General features: G+C 36.8%; 1 protein-coding gene across 1 annotated transcript in view; it reads left to right on the top strand.

Annotated features, from left to right (window-relative positions):
* Nucleotides 1-9097, top strand: part of CPNE4 (copine 4) — a 462890-nt gene that overhangs the window by 193357 nt on the left and 260436 nt on the right. The gene's annotated exons all lie outside the window — the stretch shown is intronic.

The raw sequence follows: 9097 nt of genomic DNA, 5'->3' as shown, positions 1-9097 counted from the left end.
AGGGAGTCACAGACTGAAACAGGCTCCAGGCTCTGAGCTGGCAGTCAGCACAGAGCCCGACGCGGGGCTCGAACCCACGAACCGCGAGATCATGACCCAAGCGAAAGTCAGACGCTTAACCGACTAAGCTACCCAGGCGCCCCTGTCTCCTCCTTCTTTTAATAAAATAATGTCTTTGGGGCACCTTGGTGGCTCGGTCGGTTGAGCATCTGACTCTTGATTTTGGCCCAGGTCATGATAACAGGGTCATGGGATCAAGCCCTCAATTGGGCTCCATGCTGAGGAGCTTAGGAATCTCATTCTCTCTCTCTCTGTCTCTCTTTCTCACTCTCTGCCTCTCTTTGTCTCTCTCTCTCTTCCCCCTATCCCTCTGCCTTTCTCCCCCACTCAAACAAAAACAGTGCAAAAGTTGATAAAGTCTAATTTATTAACTCCGTCTATTATTTTTCTATTTATTTTAACTCCGTCAAAAGCATGGATCATGCTTTTGGTTTTATATCTAAGAACTATGCCTAACCCCCAGTCACAAAGGGAAAACTTTTATTTCTTTTTTTCCGAATTATTTTATTTCCCTATCACACAAATTAGAACATCCTTATGTTGAATAGAACGGTGAAAGTGGACCTACCAGCGTTATTCTTGATCTTAGGGAGAAAGCATTCAGTCTGTTACATTGAATATGATGTGAGCTGTACATTGTTTGGTAGGTGCTTTTAATCATTTTGAGAAAATTTCTTTCTACATCCACTTTGTTGAAAGTTTTTAGCATAGATGGATGTTAAATTTTATCGGACTTACTCTGCCTCAATCAATATGATCATATGGATTTTCTCCTTCAGGCTATAAATATGACAGATTGCATTAATTCATTTTTGAATATTGAACCAACATTGTATTCTGGAATAAACCCCATTTGATCATGATACATTATTCTTTTACATATTTACTAATGTTTTGTTAAGTTTTTATATCTGTGATTGTGAGGGCTGTGGTTCAAATGCCAATTTCATTTTAAAGACTTCATTTTTCTTGTTTCTTTTTAAGTTTTTATTTAAATTCCAGTTCGTTAATATAACAGTGTAATATGAGTTTCAGGTGTACAATATAGTGATTGAGTACTTCCATCGAATACCTGGTGCTCATCACAAAGGCCCTCCTAATCCCCATCACCCATTTCCCCCAATCCCCCACCTACCTCCATTCTGGTAGTGCTATTCTGGCCCGCCCCACTTGTGCACACTACCTGCAGGGCAACCTGAAACCTGGGTGATATTTTGTACCATAATTCAGTTCTCAGAGCATCTGCTGTGTTCATCCTAGTTGGCTTCATGCATGGCCCTCTTCAAGGTGAGCCTGGGACTTCATACACAGATATAAATGATTCCTCTCTAGCTTCCTCTTCTCAGCTTACTCTTCTCGCTCTCTAGTTGGGGTGAGGAGGGTAGAAAAAAGATGCTACCTCCGCTTACATTTGCTTAGCGAGGGGCATGAAGACTGCTGTAGAGCTCCACTCCACTGTATCTGCAGCTGTCATGCTAGGAGGTAGGGTGGGTCACCACCTCTTACTGGCATTTGCTCAGTGTGAGGAGTGAGTCCATAGGGCCCCCACTCCAAGACTCTTTGGTGCCGCACTCACTGGGGAGAGGCAAAGAAAGGGACACTGCCTGTATGCCACAGCTGTGCGGTGGAAAATGAGAGGAATACAGCTTCTTTTGTCGGGTTAGTAGGGCAGGTAGGGTAACAGGGGTCCATCCTATAGGCCTCCCTCTTTTTAGTCCTTGAGATAGAGGAAGTGGACTTTTCTTGGGATGTTATTTATTAATTGTACCCGTTGGTGATTCTGCATTGCAGGTAGCTTAGCACCCAGACCAAGAAATATATGAAACAAAAAATGATGTGCCCAGGAATCCACTTTCAAGTGCTCCTTCTTCATTAGTCCATCCATCTTTCTGATTCTATCTTTTAGCATCTTTTGATAGTTGCTTTATGCCGGTCCAGGGTTTTATGCGTAATTAGCAGCAGAAATAGGGTGGCATCTGCTGATTTCATCTTCACCCAAACCAGAGCTATCATTTTATTTTCATTACTAGTGAGATAGAATTTATTTTCTGTATTTATTATTCTTATTTCCTCATTGAATTACTTGTTTATGTCCTCTGGCCAATTTCAAAGGAGATTTAAATGTTTTTTTTATTAATATGACGTCTTTATATGTATTACTTGTTCATAATTTTTTTGCTATAAAATAATTTCTCCTTTTTTTGTTTTTTTTCTTTTCACAAATCTATAATTATTTTTTTCTATTCTGGTTTCTTCTTCTTATATCGTATGGTCAGATAAACAATGAGTTATATTTTCTTTGGTTTCATTTATTTGTTTTTTTTCACATTTGAATCACAGACCATCTTGAATTTATTTTTTTCTACGGTAAAAGGTAATTCAACTTGATTTTTTTCACCAATGGTTAATTATTCGCAGCATTTTTGTTTATTTAGTGGTCCTTTCCTTTCATACTAACAGATATAATTATTGAGTGAATAAGCCCTTTTTCCTTCAAAGAAAAATTCCTTTGCCACCCACACCTTCAAGCCTAATGCAGCCTCTCTTGGAATTTAAATAAGAAAATAAAATCTAACTTCTCTCATGAAAGGTGACACAGAAAGACTCCCCTTGTCTTCACTTTTCTACCCTTCCCTCATCAACCCACATCTGAAGGAATAAACAGGTAAAGGAGCCAGACAAAGAAATAAGAAACATAATTTAAAAGGAGATAATGAAATCTGGCTGTCCCATGATACTAATAAAGGGAGAAAATGCAGGAAGATAAAGGTTATTATAAAATCTAAAGAGGGAATTTAAGCCACAGGCTTTCACTGTAGTTTGCATTTTTCTCCCCAGCTTTTGTCTTCTAAAAAATGCAAAACGTGTAAGAATTTTTTGTCATCTTCTCTTTCCAAAATGTGGGATTAAAATCGGTGTTTCATGGAGGAATAAAATAATTGTATCTCTTGATTTACAGATATTTCTTGTTTTCCTTCTTAAGACTTGAATTGTCCAAATAATTTTAATTGGTTATTTTAATAGCTATATGAATCTAAGATATACATCAACCCCCCCAATTGCCCCTGCTTTTGTATGGATAGGAAAAATATACTCCAAATGCCAGTTTCCTCTTGTTAGAATGTATGCAGCTCTCACAATGGAAGAAGGAATCAAGGTGAAACATGGGGGTAAAGGAGAGAATTGGAAATGTTGGATGTTCTTGATGAGTCACTGGTAACCTTTGCAAATCTCCCCAATTTTGATAAATTATTCTTGAGTTAGTCAGCCCAAGTAAGTTGCATACCTCTATACTGTGGGCCAGCCCTCCTCTGGTACAGATGGCATTTTTAGCTGAAAGATCATCCTTGTTCCCAAAGTGATCTCACTTGACCTATCTTCTACTGTCACTCTCCATTCAAAACTGGCTGGGCTTGCTGTATAAGAATATCTTTAACAAGCACTCCCTCCCCCAAACTATAATGACATATTGATATAAATGTCAACCACAACATATAAACCATAAATCCATGAAAGAGAATTTTGAACCCTTGGCAGCAAGGACTCATGGATGCCCTGAATAGGGAGGATTTTTAGTCATTGAAATTAAAGGCCAAGAATCTTGTTTGACCCCGAAGGGAACTAACATTTTGAAACATCTGCTTGGTGGTTCTACATGTCCTATCATGTAACTATCACACCAGTCTGCAAAATAGTGCTATTTGCTTCACTTTATAAATGAGGGAAAATGAAAGTTGAAGAGATTATTTCTCTAGCTCAAGGATGCCCAGTCAGTAGCTGGTGAGGGTCAGCATTTAAATCTGGACATTGCACTCCAGTCCATGCTGACCACCATGTGGCACAAGGGACCAAAGAATATTATAGGGGAAATCTGAGCACAGACTTAAGTAATACTAAATCACACATTGAGACAGATCTTAGAATTCTCTTTGTACTGATAATGTCAAAAAGAAACTTTTTTTGGTATTCTCTATTTTTATATCATTTTAACATTTTATGTTCTCCATTTTCAACACGGAGAAAAAAGGCCTCAAACTCAAAGCGTTAGGCCAGCAATAATATCAAGCAAGAATTTATTAACTTTAAATTTTTGTTGTATGTATTTTTACTTGTCTCTTCTATTTATTGCAAGTGGTACTAATTTTCCATTTGTGACAGTAATATAAACCATCAGATTTTTAGATATACTTAATTTTGTAATACGTCAATTTAAAGAAAAAATCTGGATGCAACTAATCATAGTATATGAAAGACTAATGTGTGGGAAGCACACATTTTGTTTTAGATGTGGTGCTGTAAATTCTTTGAACAGTGTTAGTGCTTCAACAACATGATGTATAATCCTTTCTTCTAGAAGTCACAACGTTAAGCCCATGTGGCATGGACCACTGAATTTAAGAAAGATCAGTGCCAGAATGTGACAGCATTTTTCTTGCAGGGCAAAGAAAAACTTATTGTTCTCACTATTGAGGAATTAGTTATATACTGGATGAACTGCTAGAAAAACTAGAATTTATCTTCCTTTAAAAGCCGCCTTCTACTTCCAAGTAAGATCATTTTTACCTTGAGTGCTACATAGAATTTTAAATTTGACATACAGCAATGCTTCTAACACTATCTTTCAATATATTTTCTAAATTTTCCATGCTGAACTTCACCTCAGGGGAACCCTTTATTTTCAGAAGCATCTAATGCAAGGTTATTCATTTGTTCCACCAATGCTTATTGAGTACCTAATACATGCTAAACATTGCACGCTTGGGGTATATCAGTGAATAAAATAGATGAGAAGAGGGGCTTGCCTTTGTGGAGCTGGTTAGGGAAGAGAGACAACAGATACCATATATAATAAGTACATAGAAAGAAAGTGATCAGCTCTATATTAAAAGAATTGGGAGGGCAGGCTGGTGCTGGGATATGAGTAGGGTGATCTCACACGCTTTATTGGAAAAATGACATTTGAGCAAAGACTTGAACATTGTAAGTAAGAGTAAGGAGAGGGAAATACTATCACAGTTCTGTGATACAAGAATATCTTCAGAATGTTCAAGGAATATCAAGGAGGCCTGAATAGTAAGAGTGGAGGGTGTAAAGAAATGAAATGGTAGGAGGTGAAGTGTTTGGAGGAAATAGAATAACCGTGATCTGTATTATCTTTAAGAAGAATCATGCTGTTGGCTGGATTGAGAACAAACTGTAGAGAAACAAGGATGAAAGCAGGGATACAAGATGGAAGGGGTGTTATAGTAATACAGGTGAGAGATGTTGGTAACTTGGATCAGGGCAGAGATAGAGAAAAGTCATAATATCCTGGATATATTTTGAGGGTAGATGGATTTCTTAATGAATTGGATGTACAATGAGAAAGAACTTGTCAACAAAAGGGCAGCATATAATGGAATACCTGAGAAGGAATCACTGTAGCAAAGACATGAATCTGGAGAAGGGTATGGTCCTTAGGCAGCTATATTTTAATGGAATCTTCTAAGCTCTAAACACTTACTTAATTCAAGAGAAAAGATCTATAAGATACTTGTTTTTTTGCCTGTATAGTGAAGTAAATCTAAATCATGATGGCTACTTCTTGCCAAAATCTTCCATAGTTGAATTTCTGAAGGGTGTGTGTGTGTTTGTTTTTGCCTGCACATAGGATCTCACTAATTTCTACCTCTAAATGTATCATCTGGAGGCTTCATTGAAATGCAACATGACGTTCTGCTGGTAAACTGTCCCAATGGCTGTGATGTGTATGAAGTTTTTTCAACAACAGATGTCACATAAATCCAACCAATTTCTCCCCCATCCTCTTGTGAAGGGGTGTCATTTGTGATTTATTCTCGCTTAGTATTTTCAACACTTGTCACGCAATGTCCCACTGGGCTCTTTACTCCTTAATTTGTTGTTTTTATAGTATAGTTACAGCATCATTTTATAGGATTATGTAGTTAATGTTTTGGGCAATTTTTTTTTGTATTTGTTGCCCTGTCAGCTCCATCTGGGATTTGAATGTTAATTCCTGGCTCTCGTAACTTTTTACCTTGTGCTGGTGAGGTTGGATTGTGGGTTGGGTTATGGATAAGAGGGAGTAACTAAACTATACCAGTGAAATGTAACTTTGGGTGGCTCAGCAAAAACATACATTTCATTTTACAAGTATTTACTAACCTCTGGCCATGTACCAGGCACTGGGATCATACTGATGAAGAGATACTTCAAGGTGCAATATTCAAGAGAAATGATGATAGGCCTAGTCTGGAGCAATGACACTGATAGTTGATGAGAGAGAAGATGGAATTCAAAAGTGTATTATCCATGTACATAAAAAACAAAGGCATTTTTAATATGAGTTCTCAAGAAATAAACCATTTCTCAGAAACATATAACCTACCAAACTTCTCAGCAAAAAGCATACACATGTGTGATCCTGATCAGTAAAAGGTTAATCAGAATAAAAGTTCAAGAATAAAATGTGTGAACTCAACAATTTCCATCCTTCATATTTATCTATGGGGAAAATATATATCTACACAAGGACTTCTGCAAGAATGTTCATATCAGATTCACAATAGCCCAATTGCAAATGATGCAAATGTCCTCAATATAATAATAAATAAACAAACTATGATATGTTTATATAATGGAACACCACCCAGCAATAAGAACAAACTATGAATGTATACAATAATGTGGATAAATATCATAAATTTTATTTTACTCAAGAAAGCCAAATATAAAAGAGTACATACTGTATGTACATACTGTTCCATTTACATGAACCAAAAATAAGCAAATCTAAGCTACGGTGATAGAAATCAGTACAGGGAAAAGTTTGCTTGGATTATGGAAATGTTTATATCTTGATTATGGTATTGGTTGTATTAGTATATAAATTTGCCAAACTCATTAAACTGTACTCTTAAATCTGTGCATTTTATTGCTAGTAAATTATACCTCAGTAAAAAAGAGTAGGGGAAACTAATGCTTGAGGATCAAGCAATCAGAAAACTGCACCAAACAGGTTTAGAATCTGAGGAATACAGTGTTATATTGGCTTGTGTTAACCTCAGTAGGATGCTACCACCATATAAATGATTTACTATATTTTTAATTGTTGCTTCTGCTTCATTCTCCCTCACTAAAATATGAGCTTATTAGTCCATAATTCACCTGAAAGCATAATGCACATCATAAAGTTTTTTCTTAGAATCTATTGTATCCCCAGACTAGGAAAAACCATCCAAGATATCAGTGATGACAGTCCAGCTCATGTGAGGTTTGTTGTGGAACTGGCGTATACTTATGCCATGCTCCATCTGGGTTAGAGCCATGATTTATCTTATTTTATTCTATTAACCTCCACTTGTTTCTATTACAAATCCAACTTGAAGAGCCAACACTTTCCTACATTTCCTACATATCAGTTTCAACTCAATGTTCTTCTTTATGATATCATGAAATAAATCTGAAGACAAACATTGAATACCCAAAAACATAATCATTATGGCAAAAATATGGTAATTCACTGGTAGATTTGATTCTCTCCTGATTTGCCCTTTTTTGGCATTTTGACTATTTAAATCATAAAATGTTTTATGTCTTGCTGTGCTACCAGCTATATCCTATTTGTTCATTGCTGCTGTTTTCTAAAAATACAAATGAAATAAGTTGAGAGGCTTCTGCTCCTGTAGATGAGCCCATGAGATTGTCATAGCAGCAAGGGTTTGCTTATATATATAAGCATATATATGTGTGTGTGTGTATGTATGTATGTATATGTGTGTGTGACAGATATAATATATATCTTCTGAACACAGTCAGAAGAACTGGGGTTAGTCCTGCATGATCTAGGCAAATATATCTTTGTCTCCTGAGTCCTAAACTATGAAAGCACAAATAGGCTTCTCTAATTTTCTTTTCAGCCCACTCTGACTTTCTGTGACTTTGGCTTGAAACTTTCTCAGTTATAAAATCATCTGTAAACTTCCTTTTTTCCAATCGACCCAACTGTCCTCATGTGGTATTGTTTATACACTTAAATCATTTGTGTTATTCTTAACCAAAAAATCCCAGATTCTCTAGAGCTCCCATAGGCCATGAAGAGCCAAACAAATGTACTTTTTGACTATTTAAAATAAGCTAAACATTCTACTAGGCACATACATGTGTGTGTGCATACACACACACACACACAATTTTATTTCATTATCATCCACAACCCTGTGAAATGATTATTCCTATTATTTCCTCTTTTCAGGGGGAGGAAATGGAATGACTTACCCAGGATACAGCTTGTATAAATCAGAATTGGACTGTAGGGTCCATGATCACCTCCCTATCTTGCTTAAACTTGCTAAAATACGCATTTCACTTATATTCATGTAAACTCAGTACTTGTATTAAGCAACTACAGTGTGCATATCTCTATACTGGGGATTGGGCCGTTCTTAGCACCTACAGAAATATTAGTTCAGGCATTTTTTCCATCAGCAGTAAAAATACTTTAACATAGATTCCACTAGAGCTTTTTGGAGTTCTCTGTTTCTATCATAAACTTCTCTGAGCCCCTTGCATTTTTTAATTATTCCTGGCTTCACACAATGTCCATCAGACCCTAGGGCATAGGGTCTGAGCTCTGGGTCATGCTTTGGTCATCGACTGCCATGCTAAGAACAGATGGCCTGTGCCTTTGGTTCTGCCATTGTTGACTGAGCAATATGAAATGAAATGTGTGAGAGTTCGCTGTCTGTTATACTCTTTTGAAATCCACGGACCTTGGTTGGGGCTCTCTCCAATAATGTGAATCACAGTTATCAGCCTGGAGAAGAATTTTATGACTGCTTTCGATATAAACCTCCACAGAGTGGATGCATTCTTGGCTTCCCTGAACTTTGTGCTAATACGCAATTTAGTATATTCAAGGCAAATTAGGATATGACCAAGAAGCAATTGACAATGGTAGGAAAAGAATGACTTCTTGAATATTTATTTATTTTCACATTCTTCTTGGGACAAAGCTCTACCTTAGAAATGATTACCC

This window comes from Crocuta crocuta, unplaced genomic scaffold (assembly GCF_008692635.1).
Source record: "Crocuta crocuta isolate KB4526 unplaced genomic scaffold, BGI_CrCroc_1.0 scaffold580, whole genome shotgun sequence".
NCBI lineage: Eukaryota > Metazoa > Chordata > Mammalia > Carnivora > Hyaenidae > Crocuta > Crocuta crocuta.
Note: the sequence above shows the minus strand (reverse complement) of the source record. Positions and strands in the feature narration are given on the sequence as shown.